General features: G+C 46.3%; 2 protein-coding genes across 2 annotated transcripts in view; one reads left to right on the forward strand and one right to left on the reverse strand.

Moving 5' to 3' along the window:
• ZMIZ2 (zinc finger MIZ-type containing 2) overlaps positions 1-3,585 on the reverse strand; it is a 113,154-nt gene extending 109,569 nt beyond the window's left edge. Inside the window, exon 1 of the mRNA XM_083588435.1 lies at positions 3,106-3,585. The gene's annotated coding sequence lies outside the window, so the exon portion shown is untranslated. The remainder of the gene's footprint in view (positions 1-3,105) is intronic.
• The window catches only part of BRF2 (BRF2 general transcription factor IIIB subunit), a 296,389-nt gene that overhangs the window by 181,360 nt on the left and 88,965 nt on the right, over positions 1-26,064 (forward strand). The gene's annotated exons all lie outside the window — the stretch shown is intronic.

Raw genomic sequence — 26,064 nt, forward strand, 5'->3', positions numbered from 1 at the left:
ACCTTAGTCTAAGACAGCAGCTTAAAAGCCACTTCATCACTGTCTCATCAGCTGCAGCAACAGTGATAGAAACCAATGCGCCAGGGCTCTTAACCGAATACAAAGCTAGAGAGAGTTTATGCAAGGATTGTGCATGAGGAAAAAGACCTCGCAAACCCAACCGTCTAGCACAGTGAAAAAGCGGCTAAGGGAAAAGGAAGCAGATCACATGGTCTCTGCCCTCCCGCAAATTCTCCCTCTTGCAGGTGCCCAAACCTCGCCATGGCTGCCATATCCTACAAGTAACATGGTAAAAGAAAAACAATACACCCAAGAGAGAAGGAAAGGAGACCGGCAAGATGAGCTTTGCAGAACCAACCAAACCAGCCAAACTCCTGCTGAGTATTCTTGGCTCTGTGATTATTCTGGTTCATTCACGAAATCTTAGTGCTTAATATATATTTATAGACTCAAGCTACTGACTGCGAGGTCGGGCATGCCCTCCCTCCTACGGCTCCTTAACCAGACAGAAAAGGGGAGGCATCACCTCACATTGCCAAGAGGTTCTGCCTGATGCCCCATTACTGTGCCCGAGGTGAACAAGACAGGGCCTTTCTGTTTGTGGCACTCAGACTGCAAAGATTCTCTCTGCCTTAGTTCCCTTGCAGAGAACAGCTGCTGCTTTACTTGCAAATGGTCTCAGGTTCTCCACCTAAGGCTGTGAAAGATCCTTGCCTGAAGCTCTGGAGACCTGTAGCTAGTCAGGATATGTTATGGAGAACCAATGTGGCACATTCCAGGTCTTGTCCTCAGTGGTGTGCGGTTAGTGGACTAGGGGACTAGCCTAGTCTCCTGAATGTTCCTTGATGCCTCCTTCCCAAAGCCTAGGAAGCTTCGGCTCAGCTTAGGGAAGGAGGCTCAATGCTCACATGCGTGATGTCACGTGCACAACATCACCCTACCAATTGCCCTTGCAAGTTGGTGCCTCTGACCCTAACTGAAAAATTTCACTGCACACCACTGGCTCTTGTACAACTGCCACCACCCCTGACCACTAGCCAGGAGGGCTGGGACTGATGAAAGTTGCAGTCCAACAACATCTGGAAGGAACCACATTGGCTAGCCCTAGTGTGGACAATCCTGAACGGATTCCCCTGGCCTAGATCCAAATGATAATGTTTCATGACCTGGCCGGATATTGACTACATCCAACCCTCCTCTCTATCTCTCTTGGCCCTGCCCCCAGTTTCATTTTGTTATTCTTTCATTCCTTTGGTTTCGTTTGTTTGTTTCTTTATTTGTTTTGAATAAAGTTTCTCTCCCCTGCCTGCTTTGATTTTCGGCCACTTAGGATGTTTCGCCAAGGGTATTTATGACATGTTTTACTATACAATCCTAGGCATGTCCACTCAGAGATAAATCCCACTGAATTCAATAGGGCTTACTCCCAGGTTAGTGTGTATACGATCACAGGATTAGCAGATCAAATAAAAGGCCCCTTGACAGTCTGGGAGGTTCCTTGCCTGGACTATGATGCTTGCTGGCTTTACGCTGATCCAATAAACCCCAAATTCAGGTAAACCTGGGAAATGCTTTGGCCCAGACAGATTAGCAGTGTCTAGAAAAGTCAGAAGCGCAAGATGAGTTGAGCAACCAGCAACCGGGAAAAGAGGATGCTCTCTCTCACCCCACCTTGCTGCATTCATCCGCCCAGAGCAGTAAGATAATTTTTTTTAAAAAAATTACCAGAAAACAAGAGCAGTGTCAGCAGACAGCTGGAGACCTACCCCTACTTGCCAACAGACCATGATCGGTGCACAAAACAGGAGAACGGTGGAATCTCAAACTTGTGTTGCAATCAAAAGGCAGAACAATAAACTTCTCTTTTTTTGTTTTTTTTTTGCTTAATGGGATATAAAAATACCATCCAGCTCCAGAGAAGAACAGATTGTAACTGTGTGAATATCCTAGCAGCCTGTTCTCTACTTTGGACTCACGCAAGTGGAGCACCTCAAAAGGGGTGAAGATGTGGGGAAATCTAAAGCTGACACCCACGCTTCCTAAGTTTCTGGCTTTGAAAAGCCCCGCTGGCCTTGCACCCACCACAGATGACTGAAACCGTGCATGAGACTTCCACAAGATCAGTCAGCTACAGTACTAAAGAACTAAAGTCACCAGATGAAGCACCTTCCAAGCTCTCTGCAGTACCTGGTCTTCTCACGCTCTCCCTTTGGAGTAGGGTTTTTCAGACACGAACTATAGGGCGGCATTTGAACAGGGGCCTTGGCATTTAAGATGTCCTCTAACAGCCATGCACAAGATTTGCTTATCGGAGGAAGAGATATCCTTCTCAAGTACCAAAGTATCTCCCCTTTTAAAAAAACCAACGACAGCCTTGCAGGGCCACCTCATTCTCAGCTTGAATGCCCAGAGAATGGCATCCCTGCCCGCAGGAACACCAAGTGATTTTACCCTCACCTCCACAGCACACAGGAGCCAACAGCTGGCCAGGCAGCAGGTGCTCTTCCCAACAACCCCGCTCAGCCTCAACACCCCCCTCCCCAGGTGCCCACATCTCCCATAGCAGGTGCCACATCGTGCCCACCTCTCCCCATGGCATCAGTTTCTGTTGCCATAGAAACTCACTTTCTCTCTCTCTTTCTCTCTGGCACACTTTAGCCAATAATTATAATATTTTTATTTATTTTTAAAATTATTTTCAGAACAACAACAAAAAATATGGCAGGCTGGGTGAGGTGGGTGCCCCCAATATCTGGGTAGGGTCCCCACCTCACCCACCCACCCCTCTCCCCGCCTCTCCTCTTTCTGCCCACCACCAAACCCTCCCAGTTGCCAACATGGAAAAAACAACAGGGAAATCCAGGAGCGCCCAGCAAATACGAACAAGAGGGGGAGATATTTCTCAGTGAAATAGCAATTGGAGGGAGGGCGAGGTTTAAAAACACACAAAGCTCTCTCTCACACACACACCACCTCTCCTCTCTCCCTGGGGAACATGCCCCCTCCGCCTCCCCCCCCCCCACAAAAAGCCATAACCAGTAACACAACAGATCCACCTTGCCTCGCCTCCCCCCCCCCCACAAACCCCCTTCAGCCGCCACTAACCTCCGAAGCAGGAGCCTGCGGCTGCCCAAGAGCCACGTTAAAATGGCCTTTTTCTCGCCTGGCTCCTCGTCTCTCTTCCTGGCGTGGAGGGAGGAGGAGGAGGAGGGCTCGGATGAGCCGCCGCCGCCGCCGCTCTCCCTTCTTCTTCTTCCCTTCTGGGGTGTGTATGTGAGCGAGTGTGGGTCTTCAGCAGATCCTTGTGGCTCCTACAGATCTCTCTGCCCTTGCTCCATCGCGTCCGCTTGGCTGTGGCTGGCGGGGGGCTGGATGGGAGGCGATTGTGTGCAAGTAACAAAGCCCCCCCCTCCCCGTCCCCGCTCCTCCTCTTCCCTCCCCCGGTGCAGGCGGCTTCTGCTGCTGTTGGCTCGCTCGGCTGGGCTGCTGCTGCTGCTGCTGCTTACTGCCGGAGCCACAAAGCTGCGAGCGCATCGCCGCTCTCCACCTCCATTCTGCCTGCGCTTTCCACCTCGCAGCTCCAATTGCACAATAGAGCCCCGGCAGCCTCATCAATATTCATGGCCCTCCTCCTCCTCCTCCTCCTCCTCCTCCTCTTAGGCTAGAGCAATAGAGCTCCTATCTCCCGGTTCGAGAGGAGGAGGAGGATGGTGTGGAGGGAGGGGGAGAGGAGAGCTCGCTTTGCATTTTGCATTGCACTTTGCATTTTGCAAGGAGCGCGCGCCGAGAGGAGGGCGACGCTGCCGTCGGGCAAGGCTCGCAAGCGGGAGCAGCGTCTTCCCGCGGGTGGGAAGGTGGTGGAAGGGATCAGACAAAAGAGCGCCGGCTCCCTCTCCGCCTCCATCGCCCCCAGCCCCCTCTGTGCAAAAGCTGCAACCCTAGGCACGTTTAAGTCCTTGAACTCAGTGGCATTTTGCATTTTATTCTTTTCCTGAATTGCACGGGTGGCTGTGCATTTTATTTTACGGTGCCACCCTGCAAAGATGGGTGGGGGGAGGTAACGTGGAGGGCGGCTGTGTGTGTGTGTGTGTCTATGTCTGTCTTTTTCTCTCCCCCCCCCCACACCACACACTGAGGAAAGGAGAGGCTGCAGCCTGGTAGATGATGAGACGGACGTCCATGCCTCCAGCGGAGGGGCCGCCGCAATGACGAGTATGAGCTGGGAACTCCCGGTTCAAAGCTCGCCGCAGCTATGAATACACCACGGCTCCCGATCCCCGCCCGTACGCAACCCGTACTCGAGACGGGGAAAGCCACGCAGGGACCGCCCTGCCTCCGAGGCTAGGGGCGCCCTTACAGCCAGGCGCTCTCTCTCTCCGTATTGAGAGATAATAGCGCTGCTGACCTACCTTACGGGGTTGTTGTGAGAATTGCTTTTCAGAACCAGGTGGGTTCAGGGGTGGAATTTTGGAGACCTCGGTTTGAAATCCCCATTCATCCAGGAAGCACTCTGGGTGGTGTTATAAGAATTTTAAGGTATCATATATATAAAATAGATGTTCATAAATGTACCAAGCAAACACATACAAATATGTGAACCACATGTCTGAAACACACAGAAAAGTCCTGAAACCATTTTCTCTCTCCCAAAATGACCTCAAATATAACTCTGCAAGGTCGAAGGAAATGGGAAATCTCCCCATTGTCTCTTTCACAAATCCTGTCTTAAGGGCACATTTAAGATATGAATAGGGTGTGACCTGTGGCCTGGATTTAGGAATTGAGTAGTTATCCTAACAAAAGAGTGGCCAGGATGCCCAGGTAATCCAATCAGGTAACTTGGCAGACAGGAAGAAACAACACACCCAGATTTCCACCCCTTCTTTGATATATTAAGGGGGTGGTCTTGGGCTACACCCCTTCTGTGATGTATGTATGATGTATGGAGTGGTGGTCGTGGGCTACAGGGTGGCAGTTCAAAAGTATGCAGTGGTACCTCTGGTTGCAAATGGCATGCATGTGACATCATTTTGTGCGTCTGCACATGCGTGAGCAGCGAAACCTGGAAGTAACCCTTTCCGGTACTTCCGGGTCGCCGCAGGACGCAACCTGAAAATGCGCAACCTGAAGCAAATATAACGAGGTATGACTGTGTAAGGGCTTGCACATCTTTGTCCTGGGTCCTCCTCTCTCCAGTGTGTGTGGGGGGGAGCACCCTGTTGCAACAGCTTTAATAAAGATCAGGCTTACTAACTGCTTTATTTCTCAATATTCTCTGTTTGGCCTCTGTTATTTTCTCCAACCTATGGAGAACTTACAAAGGACTCTATAAGGGCTCTTGTGGACCCCATAAGGCAGGGGTAGGCAACCTAAGGCCTGGGGACCGGATGCGGCCCAGTCGCCTTCTAAATCCGGCCTGGGGACGGTCCGGGAATCGGCGTGTTTTTACATGAGTAGAATGTGTGCTTTTATTTAAAATGCATCTGTGGGGCATAGGAATTCATTCATATTTTTTTTCAAAATATAGTCCGGCCTACCACATGGTCTGAGGGACGGTGGACCAGCCCATGGATGAAAAAGGTTGCTGACTCCTGCCATAAGGAAAAGGGAGCAGTTTTTGTTTACACCAGTGGCTTTGGCTCCCATCTCTTTTCAGACCAGCTGGTTGTGAAGACAAAACAGGAAGCCTCTTTCGCTTCTTGGTGGAAAAGTGGGATATAGGGGGAATAAAATTACTGAGCATTTAATGAACCTGAAGGGCTTTTTATTGTACACTCAGAAAACACAGCTTTATCACCCCTCCAAGGTCATTGGCGATGAGCCCACAGTGTCCCTTTTCCTCAACCACAGTCCTGTGAGGTAGGCTAGATTCCAAGATAGCAACATGCCCAAGGCCACTCAGAGAGCGTTGTCACTGAGATTGAAGAACTGTTTGTGTCTGGGTGACATCCCACATTTGCTACCATGGTGAAACTTGGGTTGCTGTACAAGAGGCTCCTTTTGCCAAGCGGTCTCCATCCAGGCACTGGCTGGATCTTGGTGGGCTTAGCTTCCACACAGTTCCTGCATCAGGTATCTTCAGACCAGACGCTCCTTGGACCAAGTTACAGCATCCCTGTGAAATGACTGCATCCTGCTAGGATCCAGAGCCTCCTTGGCTGTTATTCTGTTCAGTTGTTTTCCAGCTCAGCTGTGCCGCCAAGTATGATCATGCATTTCATTATAGATATTATTATTATTATAAACACACAGAAAACGTCAAGCAGACTCATTCCTCCACCCCAGCTCCCCATACATCTTAACTGCTTCAAAAGCATATGTTTGCTGCAGTCCCCACCATGCGCAGAGCGCATAGAGGGTCTTCCTACAAACACTGGTGACAGGCGGTCCCCCTGCACACACGGTTGTGCAGCTACAGTCAACAGATTCTTGCACTACAAAACGTGAGGGGCTTTGATTATACTGTGACAGCTTTCCCCAAACACAGGGTTCTCCAAAAGATTGCTGGACTCCAGTGCGCACCTGCTCAAGTCAGCTTGGCCAGTGGTCAGGGCCAGGATGATGAAAGTGGTAGAAACCCAGAGGACAGTGCTAAATTGGATGTATTTATTATATGCCACCCCAATCCCTGCTAAGCAGTAGCAAAATTCCAGGCATTCCAGGCGCTTTACCCAGGGTGTGCTTCCTTTGAGAATCCAGCCATGACAGAGGCTGTAGCGTTTTAAGGTATATGGTCTATTTTGCACCTATATACACTGAGAGTCTTCCATGAAGAGGGAGAGAGTTCACAGCATTACATCTCAAGCGGGCCTTGCTCCCTGCAGCTGCGTAACATTACAGTCCAAGGCATGCTCACTGCGAGAAGTGAGGTTGCAGGGAACCAAGCAGTGGGCCTTTTCGGTAGTGGCACCCGCCCTTGTGGAATGCCCTCCCATCAGATGTCAAAGCAGTAAACAACTATCTGACTTTTAGAAGACATCTGAAGGCAGCCCTGCTTAGGGAACTTTTTAATGTTTGGTGTTTTATCGTGGTTTTAATATTCTGTTGGGAGCTGCCCAGAGTGGCTGGGGAAATCCAGCCAGATGGGCGGGGTATAAATAATAAATTATTATTGTTGTTATTATTATGCACACCATTCTAGTGGCTCTCTCCCAGCCTCCCAAGATGTTTCTGCCCTTCAGCCCCCCCCCCCCGAGTTCTACCCACTTCCCAGAAAACTATTGAGCCCAAACCCCAAACCTTCCTGTAACCTCACATCCCTCTCCATCACTGTGGTAACCTGTTTTGCACAGACCTGGGAGGGGATTCCTTTTGACTGTCTATTGTTTCATAATGACTTTCATTCAGCTAGCCCAGCCAGGTTAGTTTGCATAGGCTACACACCCAGGAGAACAGCTGCAGGCTGTATTTTCCCTTCAGTATCCCAGATATTACCTAGATTCTGACATGCATTAACTTCTTGGGTTTATGACATCACCTCCGCTTTTGAGAAAGGGACATCCTACCACAGATGCATATAAGAAATAGCAGAAAGAAAGAAAGAAAGAAAGAAAGAAAGAAAGAGAATACAACTTTCCTGTAAAAAGACTTACTGCAGAGTTTAGCAGGCCGGGCATTAAAAACAACAGCAACCAGCCTCAACACTCACACAACGACAGCTCATTTCCAGGCAAGTCCTGGCTTTGCTGGAATTCCCCAAGCTCTCCCCTTTCTCCTTGGGGTACACCCTGGTTTGTTCTGCATCCTAATGCAGCTGACCCATTTGGCAGCCCAAATGGTGAATTTCATAAGGACATGTTTAAGGGCGATTGCAACCCTCAGTACCAAAGGTGCCCCCCCACAAGCCCCTCCTTCACCACTATCTTCATTATCCTTATTTCTTATCAGAACAATTCTTAAACCTCATCAACAGTGTATGTATTTGTTATAAGAATTTTAAGGTCATATATATATATATATATGAATGATGTTCATAAATGCACCAAGCAAACACATGCAAATATGTAAACCACATGTCTGATACCCACAGAAAAGTCCTGAAACCATTTTCTCTCTCCCAAAATGACCTCAAATATTTCTCTGCAAGGTCGAAGGAAATGGGAAATCTCCCCATTGTCTCTTTCACAAATCCTGTCTCAAGGGCACATTTAAGATATGAATAGGGCGAGCCTGTGACCTGGACTCAGGAACTGAGTATTTACCATTACAAAGGAATCACCAGACTGCCCAAATAATGTAATCAGTTATCATTCTCAGGTAACCTGGCCGACAGGTTTTCTGCTGTCGACCGCCTCTTCTGTGATGTAGGTAAGATGTATCTGGGTGGTGGTCTTGGGCTCCAGGGCGGGCCATTTAAAATGTCTATAGAAGGGCTTGCACACCTTTGTCCTGGGTCCTTACCCCCTCCTGTATGTGTGTGGGGGAGCACCCTGGTGCAACAGCTTTAATAAAGATCAGGCTTACTAGCCGCTTTGCTTTTGTATACCCTGGTCTGGTCTCTGTTCATTTTTCGACCAGTTTGAGCCTTAAAAGGTACACACTCTCCAAAGGTCCAGTCTTCCTTAAGAAGCTGAACCCCTTAAAGGGACCCCATTTTTATTCTTATTTGATATTGTAGTAATTCAAGCAAATCATCCTAAACCAGGGGTCTGCAACCCGCGGCTCTGGAGCCGCATGTGGCTCTTTTACACCTTTGCCGCGGCTCCGGGGTGGATATTAGTGAGGGGAGGAGGTGCATTGTGCGCCCCGACACTCCCCTCTGTGGCGGGCGCTGTACTGGCTGTGACGTCGCAAGGGGGCGGTGCGTGCGTTAGTCACGCACCATCCCGACATCACCTTCCCACCCGCTGTCAGATCGCAGCTCCGGAGATATATTTGTTTTAAATGTTTTTTTTTTCCTTCGGAAACGGGTCCAAGTGGCTCTTTTTGTCTTAAAGGTTGCAGACCCCTGTCCTAAACCTCTCAGCAGTGTGTACTGTAAATGGACATTCTTGAGTGCTGGCTGTGCACATGTGAGTCCAGGCACACACTTTTAACAACCTTGGTAACCTCTGTTTCACACAGACCTGGGGGATTCCTTTTGAGGGGATGACGACTGTCTATTGCAGGAGAACTGCTGCAGCCTGTATTTTTCCCTTCGATATCCCAAATATTAGCTAGATGCAGACATTAATTAATTTCTTAGGTTTAGGGAGGATTTCTCCTCTCAAACAGATATATCTGTACTGTGTCTTGTTGTTCCCTCCCCTCAGCTATTATTTCCAGTAACCTGAGGCTCACTGAGGGCAGGTGGGGCAAATATTTGTTTACTTCTGAGCCCAGCCATACCTTTTCAAGTTACAAGTTTCCTGATGTACCAGACTTGCACAAAACACTGAATTAAACAAAAATCAACTATATTTCGCCCAGCCCTACCAGCAACCCAACTGAAGAGACCTCACGTAGGCAAACAGGTATTGTGGTGATAGTTGGCGTCCAGAAAAAGGTCCCTGTATGCATATTAAAAATGTACAAGCACACAATACACTTCAGTACATCCACAGCTGGCTAGCACACAATTTAATGTCAGTTTTTTCCTCCTTAATATTGCCTTATCAGTGGATTGTGAAAACCTGAAGCCATCTCCAATGCCTCGAAAGATTCCATCAACAGTGTCTCCGAAAAATTTTACACATCACTTGGGAAGACAGGCGAACTAATATCAGTGTATTGGAAGAAGAAAAGATCACCAGTGTTGAAGCAATGATTCTTCAACATCAACTTCATTGGATTGGTCATGTTGTGCGCATAACTGATGATCATTTTCCAAAGCAACTACTCTATTCCAAGCTTAAAAATTGGAAAGCGTAATGCTGGTGGTCATCAAGAGGTTTAAAGACTGTCTCAAGGCAAATCTAAATAAATGTAGTATAAACACTGACAACTGGGAAACACTGGCCTGCGAGCGCTCCAGTTGGAGAACAGCCTTTACCAAAGATGTCATGGACTTTGAAGACACTTGAACTCAGGATGCAAAGGAGAAACGTGCTAAGAGGAAGGCACATTTGCCAAATCCACACCGTGATCAACTCCTGCTCGGAAACCAATGTCCCCACTGTGGAAGGACGTGTGGATCCAGAATTGGCTTCCACAGTCACTTATGGACTCATTGTTAAAACCGTGTTTATGGAAGACAATCTTACTCAGCTACGAGTGATCGCCAAAGAAGTGGATAATATTGAAAATATGCACACATGGGATGCATCAAATCCACTGTAAACTGCCATGTTTAGCTGCCTCAACTAGTAACATTTTCTTTCTATAGCCAAAATGGCACCCTCCACGCATGAAATAAAAGTATCGGCAATCCTGGGGAAACCCCAGGGTTTGCAGAAGTACAAAAGAAGAAGAAGTACCAAACAAACAAACAAAAAGTTTGGGAGTGGGGGAAACCCTAAGGTGGAAACCCCCCAAAAAACTTCAGTGATGACAAGTTCAGGGGGGAGAAACAAAAGACCTGGGAGGTGGATTCAAATTCTCGGCTGCCTACAATCCTAAACAGGAGCACACTCTACACTGGATCGCATTGTTGCAGATCCCTCTTCCTGGCTGACTATCAATGAGATTTAGTAAGAACACCAGGAGTTTGAACTTGATCGCAAATGATGAATCTAGCCAGTGATAGATTGGGGAGTGTGAGATCCCTTGGGATCCCCAAATAGGCTGCTTTGACTTCTACAGAAGAGAGGAGATATATAAATAAATCAGTTTGTGGTTTCAGTCTTGAAACTGGCTGTGCCACAGTTCCCCAGATGCTATGACAATGGAAGCAAAGGGTTTGTTTTATTTAACAAATTTTTATAACACTCAATTGCAAAAGCAACAGCTTTCAAGTGGTTTACAAAAACAGGACATAAAGCATTAAAATTATAAACAAAAACAGTTAAAAACAAGTATGTGGAAATATTCAAAGGGTGTTTGTGTGTGTGTGTGTGTGTGTGTGTGTCTGTTTGTGTGCGTGTGTGTAATAAGCTGCCTTCTACTGAGTCAAACCATTGGTCCATCTAGCTCAGCAATGTCTGCACTGATTGGCAGAAGCTCCCCAGGACTTCAGTCAGAAGCCTCTCCCAGACCTACCTGGAGATGCAATACCACTGTGTGCTATACCACTGAGCTATGACCCCTTTTCTAATTGGTATTTTATTGAGAAGTCGGCATGATGATGCACAACATCACAGGTGAGCCACGTCTGTGGCTCAGGGACGCGGGTGGCGCTGTGGGTTAAACCACAGAGCCTAGGACTTGCCGATCAGAAGGTTGGCGGTTCGAATCCCCACGCCGGGGTGAGCTCCCATTACTCGGTCCCTGCTCCTGCCAACCTAGCAGTTCGAAAGCACGTCAAAGTGCAAGTAGATAAATAGGTACCGCTCCAGTGGGAAGGTAAACGGCGTTTCCGTGTGCTGCTCTGGTTCGCCAGAAGCGGCTTAGTCGTGCTGGCCACATGACCCGGAAGCTGTACACCGGCTCCCTCGGCCAATGAAGCGAGATGAGCGCCACAACCCCAGAGTCGGTCACGACTGGACCTAATGGTCAGGGGTCCCTTTACCTTTATGGCCCCTTTTCTAATTGGTATTTTATTGAGAAGTTGCATCACAGGTGAGCCACATCTGTGGCTCAGGGACCACATAGTCCCCCAGTCTTGTTTAAGGCAGCCTGCAATGCCTCTGATCTGAAGCCACCCCATTTGTCCATCCAATCAGAGGTCCTTCCTATTTCTTTTTTTCTCTTTTTATTTATACTTTTCAAATATATACATTTCACAGATTTTACAATCATTTTGACATTTCAAAACTTGACTTCCTTCCCCCTCTTCCTGTGGTTCCTTAAATTTATTTTTAATATCTTCTGCATATCCAAATTAACTTAACTTACTCATTTGTTTGTCTTCCTTAAAGATATAGTCTTATGTAACTGCAGGTTATTACAATAATTCTGCCAGTGTTTTTATCTGTTTACAATTTATCTGTAAGTATTCAAAAACCATTTCCATTCTCTTTCTTATTTTTCTTGACTTTTACAAATCTTTACCCTCTCTTTTTGTGCGGTTTAATAAAACTGGAAGAGACAGTATTCTAATTTGTTAAAGATACATTGGGGTTTTTTAATTTTTTTAAAAAATCCTGGTTCTATGGCTTGGGGGGGAAGAAAACCCTCCTGCCTCAGCAACAAACTGAAATAAAGCTGGTAAGCTTTGAATGTGTGTGTCTGTAGCTGATTAAAGTCAGAAAGAAAGAAAGTAATACTTTCACTTGCTTTCCACACGTGGAGGAAAATCCTACATGCTTATTTGAGAGGAACTCCATCAAACATAGTGGTGTGTTTACTTCTGCATAGGGCTAGGAATACTATTCTGAAATAGCCATGGAGGAAACTGGGACTGTTGTTCCAGAATAGTTAATCCAGAACAGTTTTTCTTAATGGGGTTCTTCCCATTTTTCGCTCTGATTCCATTCGCTGCTGGCATGTGGCCCTTGACAAATTATCTCTGAGGAAATGCGGCCCTTGACAGAAAAATGGTTGACTATCTCTGCAGGAGGGATGCGGGTGGTGCTGTGGGTAAAACCTCAGTGCCTAGGACTTGCTGATCGTAAGGTCGGCGGTTCGAATCCCCGCAGCGGGGTGAGCTCCCGTCGTTCGGTCCCAGCTCCTGCCCACCTAGCAGTTCGAAAGCACCCCTAAGTGCAAGTAGATAAATAGGTACCGCTTTATAGCGGGAATGTAAACGGCGTTTCCGTGTGCGGCGCTGGTGCTGGCTCGCCAGTGCAGCTTCGTCACGCTGGCCACGTGACCCGGAAGTGTCTTCGGACGGCGCCGGCTCCCGGCCTCTTGAGCGAGATGAGCGCACAACCCTAGAGTCTGGCAAGACTGGCCCGTACGGGCACGGGTACCTTTACCTTTCTTATCTCTGCAGGAAATAAAGAAGCTCATTGTAGAGTTAGTATACCTCCCAGCCACACAAAATCCCCCCCCCCAAAAAACCAAGCCAAGTGATTTTATGCAGCCTCCTGTAAAAACCCTGTCCAGATTTACAATCAAGGAGTGTCTAAATTTTATGAAATAAATAAGCAAGTAAATACGTAAACCTTCATCCTAGTGAGAATATATGTGAAAGAGACTCAAATAGGGTTATAATATATGTGAAAGAGACTTGTAATAGTAAGAATTCGCACACAACAATAGCAGAGGTTGGATCTGCACACAGGGGGGAAAACGCTATCGATAAGTCATAAATGAAATCATAACGAAAGGAAAAAAAGGCTATGTAAAATCACATAGAAAAGTTTTATGCTCTGCAGAGCCATCTGCTGTTGCATGTTTATAACACATTTAAAACGCTGTTTGTTGATGAATATAGCTGAGTCCAGATATTTTTTATAAATAGGGGGGAAAGAAAGAAAAATGGTTATCATAAAATCCATATGCTACTATAAACCCTAGGGATTGACCTTCCACTTTCTGGTATATTTGTTGATGACAGCTTTAGAAGCTCATCAAGGGATCACTGAACTCAGGAGTTTGGAAAACCCTGGTGTAGAAGCTTGCATGACATTGCTGCCAAGCTGCCTCTTAGACAAGTAAACATTGAGCAGACCTAGCTGTCATGTGAACCAGTAACCTTCAACCAACCAACCGCACAACTATTCTGTTCTTAACCATAAGGGTACCCTGCTGGAGTTAAGAGCAGATGGTTTTCAGATTTGTTGGACTGCAGTGCCCATAACTGCTGACCACTGGTCATCCTAGCTGGGGGCCAGTGTGAGTTGCGAGTCCAGCAACATTTAGAATGCCTCAGATTCTCTACCCATGGTTTACAGGGATGGTGTGTAGAGGATGGTGTGTCAACAGAGGAAATAGCTAAAAGCAAACGGGTAGCTTTCTTTGTACAGTGGTTCTCAAACGCCTTGGTACTCAAACAACTTGGAACCCAAACACTGCAAACCCGGAAGTAAGTGTTTCGGTTTGCGAACTGTTTTCGGAAGCTGAACATGTTCCGTTTTGAGTGCCACACTTCCGTTTTGAGTGCCACGCTGAGGTCTGTTTTTGCTATCTATTTTGAGTTTCTGTTTTTGCGGCTCTTTTTGTGTGTGACTGTGTGGAACCCAGTTCAGCTACTGATTGATTGTGTGACAGCAGTACATTGTTTATTGCTTTCATGTTATGGATCAATGGTCTCGTTAGATAGTAAAATTCATGTTAAATTGCTCTTTTAGGGGTTGTTTTTAAAAGTCTGGAACGGATTAATCCGTTTTGCATTACTTTCTGTGGGAAAGGAAGCCTTGGTTTTGGAACGCTTTGGTTTTGGAACGGACTTCTGGAACGGATTAAGTTTGAGAACCAAGGTACCATTGTATTTTTCAACATTACGAATGAAGCAGAGCTTGCGGAGCATTCAGCTCTATATACAGCATTAAATCTCCTGGTCGAGGTTGGTCATGCCGGAGGGTGCAACTCCCCCCCCCCTGAAGTTCCAGAAAATCAGGATTTTTTAAAACTTGCTGCTTTTTATCCTGTATTTTTTATCTTGTGAACCGCCCTGAGATTTTCACATTAAGGGCAGTATATAAATTTAAGAAGGACGGAAGGAAATAAATAAATACGGCCTATACGGCCTAGGACCCTCGTACCTACGGGACCGCCTCTCCTGGTATGCCCCACAAAGAAATCTACGGTCTGCAAATAAAAACATCCTGAAGGTCCCAGGCCTCAGAGAGGTTAGGCTGGCCTCAACTAGAGCCAGGGCCTTTTCGGCTGCGGCTCCAATCTGGTGGAACGCTCTGTCACAAGAGACTAGGGCCCTGCGGGACCTGACATCTTTCCGCAGGGCCTGCAAGACAGAGTTGTTCCACCAGGCCTTTGGTCAGGGCGCAGCCTGACTCCCTCCTCTGGCAACCTGCACAGAGTTTTGCTTAATGGTTGCCATCAACTTGATTTTAATTTATTTTTATAATGAAATATTTTTAGAATGTTGGTTTATTTGATTGTTTGATTATTTGATTGTTGTTAGCCGCCCTGAGCCCGGCTTCGGCTGGGGAGGGCGGGATATAAATAAAATTTATTATTATTATAAATAAATAAATAAATAAATAAATAAATAAATTTATTTCTGTCTGTGATGGAGATGGCAGGATCCCATTGGTCACCCAACTATGGACATGAATGGGAACATACCCAGCCCTAAGAGAACAACTGCATTTGTTCAGATTTGTCAGAAACTCACAACTGGGGAGCACCAGGCATTTCTCAGACTGCCACATGCATCCGACATAGCGAAAACGACAACAGCAACAAGGCCAGATTGGTACCTAGGCTAGGAGCAATTAACTAGAGGACAGAGCTGCAAGAGAAAAAGATAGACTACCACTTACTGCCATTTAGCCTGCAGTTAAAAACACCGAAACGTATCATTAATGATCTACAGTCCATCCTGGGCAAAGACACTTTCTGCCCACGCAAATTGGGTGGCAGGTTGGTGCTTGGTTACAGACAGCCTGCCAACCCCCAAAAAACCACATTTAAGTGTGCATCCGAAAATGTAGCGTGCTTTGAGGGTTACATCCAAAGTCTGCTTCTTAAGCACATGGCACAAGGCACCCCTCAAATAATCCTGGGAACTGTAGTTTATCACCCTCTTCGTAGACAGAGAGATTTGGGGGCAGGGAATCATTTCACTGAATTCCTCCAGGGGGAGTAGAAATTATCCAGCTCCCGGGGCTGGGGCTCATAATTAGCCGATGTAGTAAGTGTAATAAGTTCTTATCGTTGCAAGTGGCAGCAGCAACCGTGGTCAAAGCGTGGCCAGCATTTTGCCTCTTCCATAACACTGTGGACCACGTAGCACAATTCCACAGCACCTGGGTGTGAGATGGAATCCACCACAGAAATGGTGGAAGGAAACTTGGAGGAAATTCTGCAAAGTGGCCTTCTGCAAAGTGGGTGATAAAAAGGGGAATCTCAGAAAAATGATCAGAAAAAGGACTTCTGTGACATTTTAGCTCGGCTCTAGTTCCACCTGATAGCTCCCATCCCTGGAAAAACCAGATCCCTGAGCAGGGCCTCTCCAGTTGATCTGGATTCCCACACTGGCAACCTCGCTGTGTGTCCAAGGTTTTTCCCCCCTGTATCCAGAAAAACTGGTTAGAACAAGGGCTCTTTTCTTCAGTTCCGTGGCCTCTTAATCTGCTTGCTTCCATTCACTCGATGGGAGCAAAATTGCACAGGCTAGGGAGAAAAAGGTGCCTCTATTACCTGGACATAGGGTACACTGAGTATACGAATATGTAGTATATTCTGTGCAGTATCAGGAGGAATGCAAAGACTCCCTTGCACTTTCTGGTATCTTTCTAGACAATACACTTTCAAATGCTTGCACATTCCTCTGCCTGAAACCACGGCCCGCCCACTAGTTTCCAAGCATCACTATCAAAGGCCCACTCAGAGGAAATGATATACACCAATTTCTCCAGAAAAATGAACAGTGACTAGGACTCCGTGTAGGCGGCTCTCCAGTTTGCCAGTTTAATACATACTGTATATAGTAACTGGAACAGCTTTGCTTTCTGAGTAGAGTAGATGTTAAAAAGTTCAGAAGTCCTGGAATTTAAATAGGCTACTGAGAACAGGCTGTGTTTAACACGAAACTAAATCCAGATACAAGCCTGCCTAGATCTCATGAAGGTGTTTTTCTAATGTCCCAAGTCAAACTGTTATTTAGCAGAGCGTTGAGTGTAAATATAAAAAGTTGCATATAAGCGATTGCTAGATGACTATCTATCATCTATAATATATATCTCTCTATCTGCATAAAGGCAGTAAGTCATTTTGCTGGTTAAACTTTCTCTTGTGCATAACAAACAAACATAAACACCTGCTTTTGCCAGCAAAAGCCAAGCAGTAGACTGGGATCTAGTCCAGAACACACACACAAAGGCAAACACCCAATTTCCCCTCCCGCCCCACTGGGAATGCAGTATCTGAGCTCCTGAGAGAGTTATCAAATTACCTGGTCTGATGTATGCTTGCAAAAATCAGTGAATTTCTGGAGGGAAAACCTATGTGCACACTGTACTTTTAAAGTACATTTGAAGCACATTCTTTCCTTGAGAGAATTCTGGGCACTGCAGTTTGTTAAGGGTTGCTGGGAACTGTAACACTGTGAGGTATAAACTACAGTTCCCAGAATCCTTTGAGGGAAATAATGTGTTCCAAATGTGCTTTAAAGGAACAGTGCGCTCACAGCCCCCTACCCTCTCAAATCAGGGCTCAGCAACGTACATTGGTGCCCTTGAACTCTTCTCCTGGGGCCGCCCTCACGGTGTCTTTGGGCATGAGTTTGTGAGGGTGGTCACTTTTTTCTCCCTTCTGACGCTTGTTCCCTCTTTCAGTTCTGCTGGATTTGACTTTTACCCAGATTCCTCAAAAAAGCAGTGTTTCCGCTTTCTCTCCATCTGTCTCTTGAGGAGAGAAAGTGACCAGGGGACAGTCACACCCATGGTACTTACTCTGAAATATACTCAGAGTCCTGTAGTGATTTCATGCTCTTTATTGCAGCTTGTAAAACAGTGATTGAATTGCCCCCCAAACCTCAGGCTTTTATATACATTATTTACACAATGAGTCCCGTCTGACTGGCTGATTCTGCTTCCCCCCTGGAGTCTGATTGGTCTTTTCCTGCAGGCTAATCAGCTGTTGCATTCTAGGATCCTACCAACCCAATAGGATGATTAACTTCCTCCTGGAGTCTGATTGGTCTTTTCCTGCAAGCCAATCAGTTGTTGCATTCTAGGATCCTACTTGCCTATTGTTCTAGGATCCAAGCTTAGTACATAACATGCTCAAAAATCGAAATACTGCCATAGGCCAGAAAAGGTTGCTGACCCCATGCTGCAAATGATCTGAAAAGTTATTACAGTGGTACCTCGGGATGCGAACAGGATCCGTTCCGGAGCCCCGTTCGCATCCTGAACAGAACATAAGACGCGACAGCCCGTCTGCGTGTGTGCGGGTCGCGTTTCGCCACTTCCACGCATGCGCATGACGTCATTTTGACCGTCTGCGCACATGCGAGCGGCGAAACCCGGAAGTAACGTGCTCCGTTACTTCCTGGTCGCCGCAGAGTGCAACCCGAAAATACTTATCCTGAAGTGTATTTATCCCGAGGTATGACTGTACTGTATCTAGTTACCCCTTTTGAGCTTCCTATTACTCTGAACTGGCTTTCCGAGCTGTTTTCCCCACCCCCCCACTCTAAAATAGAGATCCACACCTTGCCTGGATTGTACAGGTTGGCAGAGAAGTCCAACTGGGTGTTCCTTAATCCCTTAGGTGAACAGGCGAGTCAACATTCATTTCTGTCAGCAGGCCACACCTAACTCAAATCTGAAACTCAAATCGAAACAAACTCCATATATGTGTGCTGCAAAGATCTGCTCTTCGTAGAAGCAAAGCAGAACAAAACATTACCTTTCCTGCAGCCCATCTTATAAACAACATATAAATCTACGGGACTTGCTTCCAGGTACTCCCTGCACATTTTGTATGGACTTTAATTGATGAGAGGGATGCATAGGGTGTTAGGGGAGGAGTAGCACTCATGGTCAGGGACATGTCGTGCTCCTTCTGTGGTAGGCTATCCACATTTGGTCCCCACCCAGTTCTCACCTGGGGTTCCTGGAAGCTGTCTGCGGCAGAGGCCACACCCTGGGAAACGGCTGCAACTGGCTGGCTAAACCAGGTGAAAATCGCTGATGGGTCTCAAACCCTCAGGCTCTGGCGGAACAGAGTGAATGAGACCACGAGTGGGTCAAATGGTCAAGAAGGCAGTTTCTCCACATGCTGTAGAGGGAAGTGAGGGGCAGATGGGGCTTATCCACCTGGGAAGGTAAACCATCTAGGACAGGGGTTTTTACATGAGTAGAATGTGTGCTTTTATTTAAAATACATCTCTGGGTTATTTATGGGGCATAGGAATTCGCTCATACTTTTTTTCAATATATAGTGCGGCCACCTGAAATATACTCGGAGTCCTGTCGTGATTTCATGCTCTTTGTTGCAGCTTGTAAAACAGTGATTGAATTGCCTCCCAAACCTCAGGCTTTTATATACAGTGGTACCTCTGATTGCGGACGGGATCCGTTCTGGACGCCCATTCGCAACATGAGCAGAATGCACGTTGCGTTTGCCGCTTCCGGGCATGAGCGTGACGTCATTTGGCGTATCTGTGCATGCACGAGCAGCGAAACCTGGAAGTAACCCTTTCTGGTACTTCCGGGTCGCCGCAGGACGCAACCTGAAAATGTGCAACCTGAAGCAAACGTAACATGAGGTATGACTGTACATTATTTACACAATGAGTCCCGTCTGATTGGCTGATTCTGCTTGCCTCCTGGAGCCTGATTGGTCTTTTCCTGCAAGCCAATCAGTTGTTGCATTCTAAGATCCTACTTGCCTATTGTTCTGGGATCCAAGCTTAGTACATAACACCACCCATAAGGTCTGAGGGACGGTGGACCGGCCCACGGCTGAAAAAGGTTGCTGACCCCTGATCTAGGAGAAGGAAGACTCTGATCTTAAACCTCCATTGCCTTGTGGTATATCTTCAGGAGGAGAAAAGGCTCCTCCTACACAAAACCCTACACGAATCCAGAGTAGAGTCCTTAAGACGGTTGGACGACGCCTTGTACACCTCCTTGCGGCAACTCCTGCAGTCAAGCTTGTGCCCAACATGCTGCTCTGCTTTCCTTTTTTTTTTTAAAGAAGATATTTATTAAGATTTTCCATTTTATACAAACAAAGAAAAAAAAGGAAAAAATTAAAAAGAAAAAATATTAAAAACACATAAATTTCATAACATTTTTCAATAACATATTTCCCTGACCTCCTCATGCCTCCCCTTCTTGTATTCCAGTTCAAATTGTTCATCCAGCAAATCCTTATCTCATAGCATTACAGCTAAAAGCCTTATTTTCTATCCATCTTCTTAAATTATTGTAACTTATACTTTTACTTACCGTATATACAGAAAAAGAACTATTTTTTCATATTATTTTATACCATTACAGCTGATAACCCCTTAATTTCAATCCAACATCACTCAATATTCCTTAATATTACAATATTTTTGCAAATAGTCTTTGAATTTCTTCCTTTCTTCTTCTGCCGATTCTTCTCCCTGTTCACGGATTCTGCCAGTCAATTCTGCCAATCCCAACATGCTGCTCTGCTTTCCTTTGGACCACATCAGCGAGGCTGAAAGTGGGGTCTCATCCTCTGGGCAGCCCAGGACCTCCATACACCCTGCCCTGGCTTGCGCCTGGTGAAGTCACTTCAGCGCTGCTAACACTGTCTCTCGAGACGGATGGATGTCAACAACAAATTGGCGAGAGATGAAATTTTAAAAGAGAGAATGCTCTGTTTTGCCAGGGAGATTCAGAATTTTACGTTGACCGTGGTTTTGCATACTTTTATTCAGATTTATATCCCTTTCATTCTATTTCTGTCATTTTCGCCCAGCGCTAGCCAGCCTTTGTGAGCCCAAAGAGACTAGTATTAAATATGGAGGACTCTGCAAAAGACATTATCCTCCCCTGGGACTGATTGTATGATCAGTGGGGACGGGTGGCTTTTGAGGGTAGAAAGGGAAGTCAACAGCAGGTGGAGCCAGAGCCAAAGGCAGGCTTAGCTAGAGCCAACGACAAAGGGAACAAATTCTGGTTTTGTCTGAAGGCTCCTCCCTGCTGAAATATACAAAGGCAACACTGGGACTGAGAAGGCGGAAGCTGACATTCAGTGCCACTCCTTGGAATGGTTGTAAGTCAGGAGCCGGCTGAGGGCAGAGGCAGAACTTGTGGGGCCTGACTTCTTACATCCAGCGCAGGGAATGAGTCTGGCTGCCATCTTCCTCTACCTGTAGAACTTGGCAGGAAGAAAGATGGGGGCAAAACGAGAACTGCTTGGATCTGCCAGCCATTGGCTACTGCTAGCCTCTCTGCCTTCTGCCCCATCAGTCCCAGAGGGCACCAGCCAGATCAGACTAGTAATCCCATCCAGCCCAATCTTTTTTTTATTATTAAATTTTTAAATTAGTTTTCCAAGTTTATAACAAACATATCAACAAACATAAAAGAAAAAACATCAACAAACAAACAAACATTTATCCTCACTGTAATAATCCCGCTTTTGTTATCATTGTTGGGTGACTTCCTCGAATCCCCCTGGCTGAGTTTCCATATAAATCATTGTAGCAGTTTTCCAAAACTATTTTACATAAAATTTACTTGGCCAATTAACATCTTTCTTTCTTTTCATTTTGACTTTTATCCATAGTATTCTACAACATCACATATTTAAATCCTAGGCCTATCTGTTACTCACAAGTAATTCTATTTTAAGTTATCTTAACATATTTAACTAAGTAGTCTTTAAATTTCTTCCATTCCTCTTGATCCTCCTCCTCCTTCTGGTCGCGGACTCTTCTGGTCAGGTCGGCTAGCTCCAAAAAGTCCATCAACTCCATCTGCCATTCCTCCACTGTTGGTACTTCTTGCAATTTCCAATTTTTGGCCAGCAAAATTCTAGCTGCAGCTGTGGCATACCATCCAGCCCAATCTTGCCAAGTCAGACTGGGTCTTGTGCAGAGGTGTTTTTCCTCACTGCCCCCATCACGTGCTGCTTGATTTATTTTATTAAGTGGAGATGACATGTTTCAGGGTTTGAACCTAGGGCCTCCTGCAAAGCAGGCATTTTCCCACTGAGCTACAACCCTCACCTTTCGTACCTCCCTCCTCCGCCATCCTTACCAAATGCTGCTTCCCATTCCAAGCTCACATCCACACCATATAAAAGCGCACGGCGTCCCCCAAAGAATCCTGGGAACTGTAGTTTCTTAAGGGTGTAGGGAACCATATCTCTGTGAGGGGAAAACTACAGTTCCCAGGATTCTTTGGGGGGGGAGCCAGGAGGTTTAAAATGTGCTTTCAATGTATCAGTGGCATACCACAGGTTGGGCACACGGGCTGTCGCCCTGGACACAAAATTATTAGAGGCATGAAATTGCTGCCTCAATACAGCTGCATGTTTCCATCGCTGGGATCCATTGGAAACGACTCTTTATTTTCTTATCTTTGCGGCTGCAATCTCCTGGGGGATGCGGACGCCATTAGGCAGTTGAATGTGCATTTGTACTCCATTTCTTTCTTTCCCTCACACCCACCCCCCCTCCACATGGCAACCCACGTTACACCACTGAAATATACGATGTGGATTTGAATTAAGTCAACCAGTCTTGACATGGGCTGTTGCCAATCAGAAATGCTTCCTTGCTGCCATGGCCAGTAACAGAAACCCCAGCCCACATCCCAGCTGCTCCACCTTAAGAACCTCGCCCCATATATTACAAAGGCCCCTTCTTTGGGCTGTTGCAAAAGGTTGTTGTGGTGGGGATTTGAGGCCCCTAAGTCTCCACCCCTTTGACTCACCCCCTTTGTCAATTTTTTGAAAAAGAAGATATCCGGAAGCCAAGTGAGGCAGGCGTGCTGCTCTCTCACCTTGCGCGACCTTTCTTCTCCCTGTGTGTGTCAGAGAAATGTTACTCAGCAACTCTGCCTGACGTGGCTTCTGCAGTCAGAACATCCTCATGGCGTAGGTGGGCGAGATGGGTGAAAGAGGAATCAGAGGCACGAAGGCAGCCTCTGAACATCCCAAAGGAGGCTTACGCAGCGCCAGGCTCTGCAAAGGGGGGAGTTTGCACACCCCTTCTTCACTTGTGTCTCTGGAGTGTGTGTGTGGGGTGTGTGTGTGTGCTGCCGATGGCATTAATTCTTCTCATCTTGCATCCCTGCCTGGCAGCTCTGAAACTACTCCTAATGAAATTGTGCCAACTCAAGCAAATGTCAGCTGCCTTTTCCCAAAAGCAAAGGTAGGCACAGATTCAACAGGTGCAGCGTTCCTCCAGCACAAAGAAGCAGCTCGGAGCAAGTTTATTGTTGAGCAGATTCGATTTGTAGTTACTTGTTAATTTACTGATTCTCCCCCACCCTGTTAATTAGGTAAAGGTAAAGGGACCCCTGACCATTAGGTCCAGTCATGGTCGACTCTGGGGTTGCAGCACTCATCTTGCTTTATTGGCTGAGGGAGCCGGCATACAGCTTCCGGATCATGTGGCCAGCATGACTAAGTTGCTTCTGGCGAACCAGAGCAGTGCACGGAAACGCCGTTTACCTTCCCGCCAGAGTGTTACCTATTTATCTACTTGCACTTTGACGTGCTTTCGAACTGCTAGGTGGGCAGGAGCAGGGACTGAGCAATGGGAGCTCACCCCGTCGCAGGGATTCGAACCGCCAACCTTCTGATCGGCAAGTCCTAGGCTCTGTGGTTTAACCCACAGCGCCACCCGTGTCCCACCCACCCTGTTAATTATATGGCTTTAAAATTTTGTTAGTTGCCCTGGAAGCATTTATGTTGCAGATTGTGGGATACAGATCATCATCATCAGAGTGATGATGTGATGGAATCTTAACCCTGGCTGCCCATAGATGTGACCCACTGGACACATTTCAGTGCGTTCAGTCATCAAGTCAGACGACTTGATTTCAGCGGTCCCTGAAGGACCGGCCCTATCATTAGACAAAGTGAGGTGACTTATGCAGATTCAGGTGGCAGCAGCAGCAGCTTTCTGGTTATTCCTCTGATCCTCCCCTGTTGGAAGACAGAGCTGTGCGTTCTGTGTCTTCCAGCTGTCCTGCGCTGGCCTTCCTGCACCAGCCTGCTTCCTCAGATGCCATGGATGATGCTGTTTTATTTATTTATTTGGGATTTGTATACCGTTTAACCATAAAGACTCCCAAGCACTTTACCTAAAATAAAAAATGGGCATTAAAATTATTGATAAAATTCAGAGCTGAAAACAAGCTAACCTAAATAAAACTAAAATGTGACAAAATGAAATATTTAAACGTATACATTCTATAAGATAAAATTGCATATTAAAATTAGAATGCCCCCTTTCATTTTTTCAGGGCCCCCCTAGTTCTTCACACCTCTAATTAAAATACAGTTCACCCTTAACCCCCCCCCCCAAGTTTTGGACAGGTGCCAAACACAGTGCAATGAAGGAGCCTGCCTAATGTCAGATTAGGTCTTTGGAGCAGAAGACCAGGGTCCCCCACTCAACAGCATGAGCATGAAAGACCCCCCCAATGCTGCTGGGCTGGCTTAATCACATGATCACTTCATACACATCATACATAAAGCACCCTCCTCCAAAGAACTCTGGGAACTGTGGTTCTCACGGAGCTACAATTCTCAACACTCTGAACAAACTACAGTACCAGGGCCGGATTTAGGTTTGATGAGGCCCTCGGCTACTGAAGGTAATGGGGCCCTTTATATGTCCAGCTGTCCTTTGTCAACAACAAATTGTCACTGTTTTTCGTGTTGAATATATGCTGTATGGTAATTTATGGACCTAACAGGTATCTGAAGCCATTTGCACATGCAGAATGTAGGCACCCTATATATAGAAATGAGCAAACCAGTGATACTTTAGGCAGGAGGCTAGCAGGAGGGGCCCATTACTTACATCACAGGACCCTACACAACACAAAACACTGTTGCTGTATGTAGGTTTTATTTTATTTGCTTTTTATCTTATATTTTGGAAATGTACATCCAGGTTTTTTTCCCTTTAATTTTTTTGGGGGCCCCCAAGACAGTGGGGCCCTAAGCTATAACTCGTTTAGCTCATACATAAATCTGGCACTGGATATGCCTCTGAAGACCAAACACTGGGAAACAAGGGTAGGGAAGAGCTTTTATCTTCCTTCCCTGCTTGTAGTCTTCCTATAGGCATCTGGTTGGCCACTGCAGGAAACTGACTACCGGACTACATAGCCCTTTATTATGTCCTTCTTATAGAGCTGTTCTTATGTTCTTTGTTGGAACAACGAGACTTGTGTGCTGACGGAGATCATTAGTGCAAACCTCCAGAAACAGAGGAGACTATGCGCAACCCACTCAGCTGTGTCTTCCTTTTCTGTTCTGCTAAGAAAAAGCCCATCTCTCACAAGTAGCCATTATTTTTCTGCCATGTACTAGTGTGCAGCCTCTACTGCCAGATGACATCTTCGGAGGCACTGTTGCTAGCATTTATGAATATTTATTCTATATTTGAGACCTTAGAATTCTTATAACATTGGTACCTATTTTTCTAGGAAAAAAAGGCTAGTGGATAGCGTTGGATTTGCACTTTGCACCCATAGTATCTCCTAGCTTACAGGGTTGTTGTGAACCTCTTTGGGGAATGATACAGCATACATACAAGAAATAAATACATAGCTTTAACTGTCTGGACACCACATTAGACGGCAGTTTTTGAAGCACACAGAGGTGGCACATGAGCTCTGGGATTGTCACCCCCACCCCCACCTTGCCCAGAGGCTCTGCATGTTTAAAACTGCCCGACCCTCAAAAAAGCAGCATGGTGGTGCATCTCTCAGGATAGCAAAACAGTGGCTTCTCTGCAGTGGCTCTCTCCCACCTGTGGAACTCAATCTCCAGGGAAGTTAGACAGGTGCTTTCTCTGATCTCTTTTAAACGAATACCTGCTTTTTAAGAATGACTTTTGGGGCTACAAAGAGCTTATAACCCACCTAATCTCAGCAGCCAGGAGCTAGACACTAGGAGGGACTGGTCAGGAGTGAACATGGACCACTGGTACCAAATTGTATGGGAAATAACCTTACTAGAAAAGCTAACCTACAAATAAAAGAGGATGCCTTCACCCCAGTCTGGCTCCCCTTTATTATGCACACAGCTCAGCAAGACAACAAGAACCCACCGAAAGCATCTGAATCAATATGGCTAGCTTGACCCAGTCACCCCCCCTCAAACAAATCTCATTGCAACCAATGAGATTGAAGGCAATGAGCCCAGCCCTGCCCCCCATGTTACCCCCTATATTTTTATATATGAAATCAACATCATCATCATTATGATTTAATTGGCATTTTGCAGCACTTTTCCCTTACACCA

Source organism: Podarcis filfolensis, assembly GCF_964270895.1.
Source record: "Podarcis filfolensis genome assembly, chromosome: 15".
NCBI classification, from domain to species: Eukaryota; Metazoa; Chordata; class Lepidosauria; order Squamata; family Lacertidae; genus Podarcis; species Podarcis filfolensis.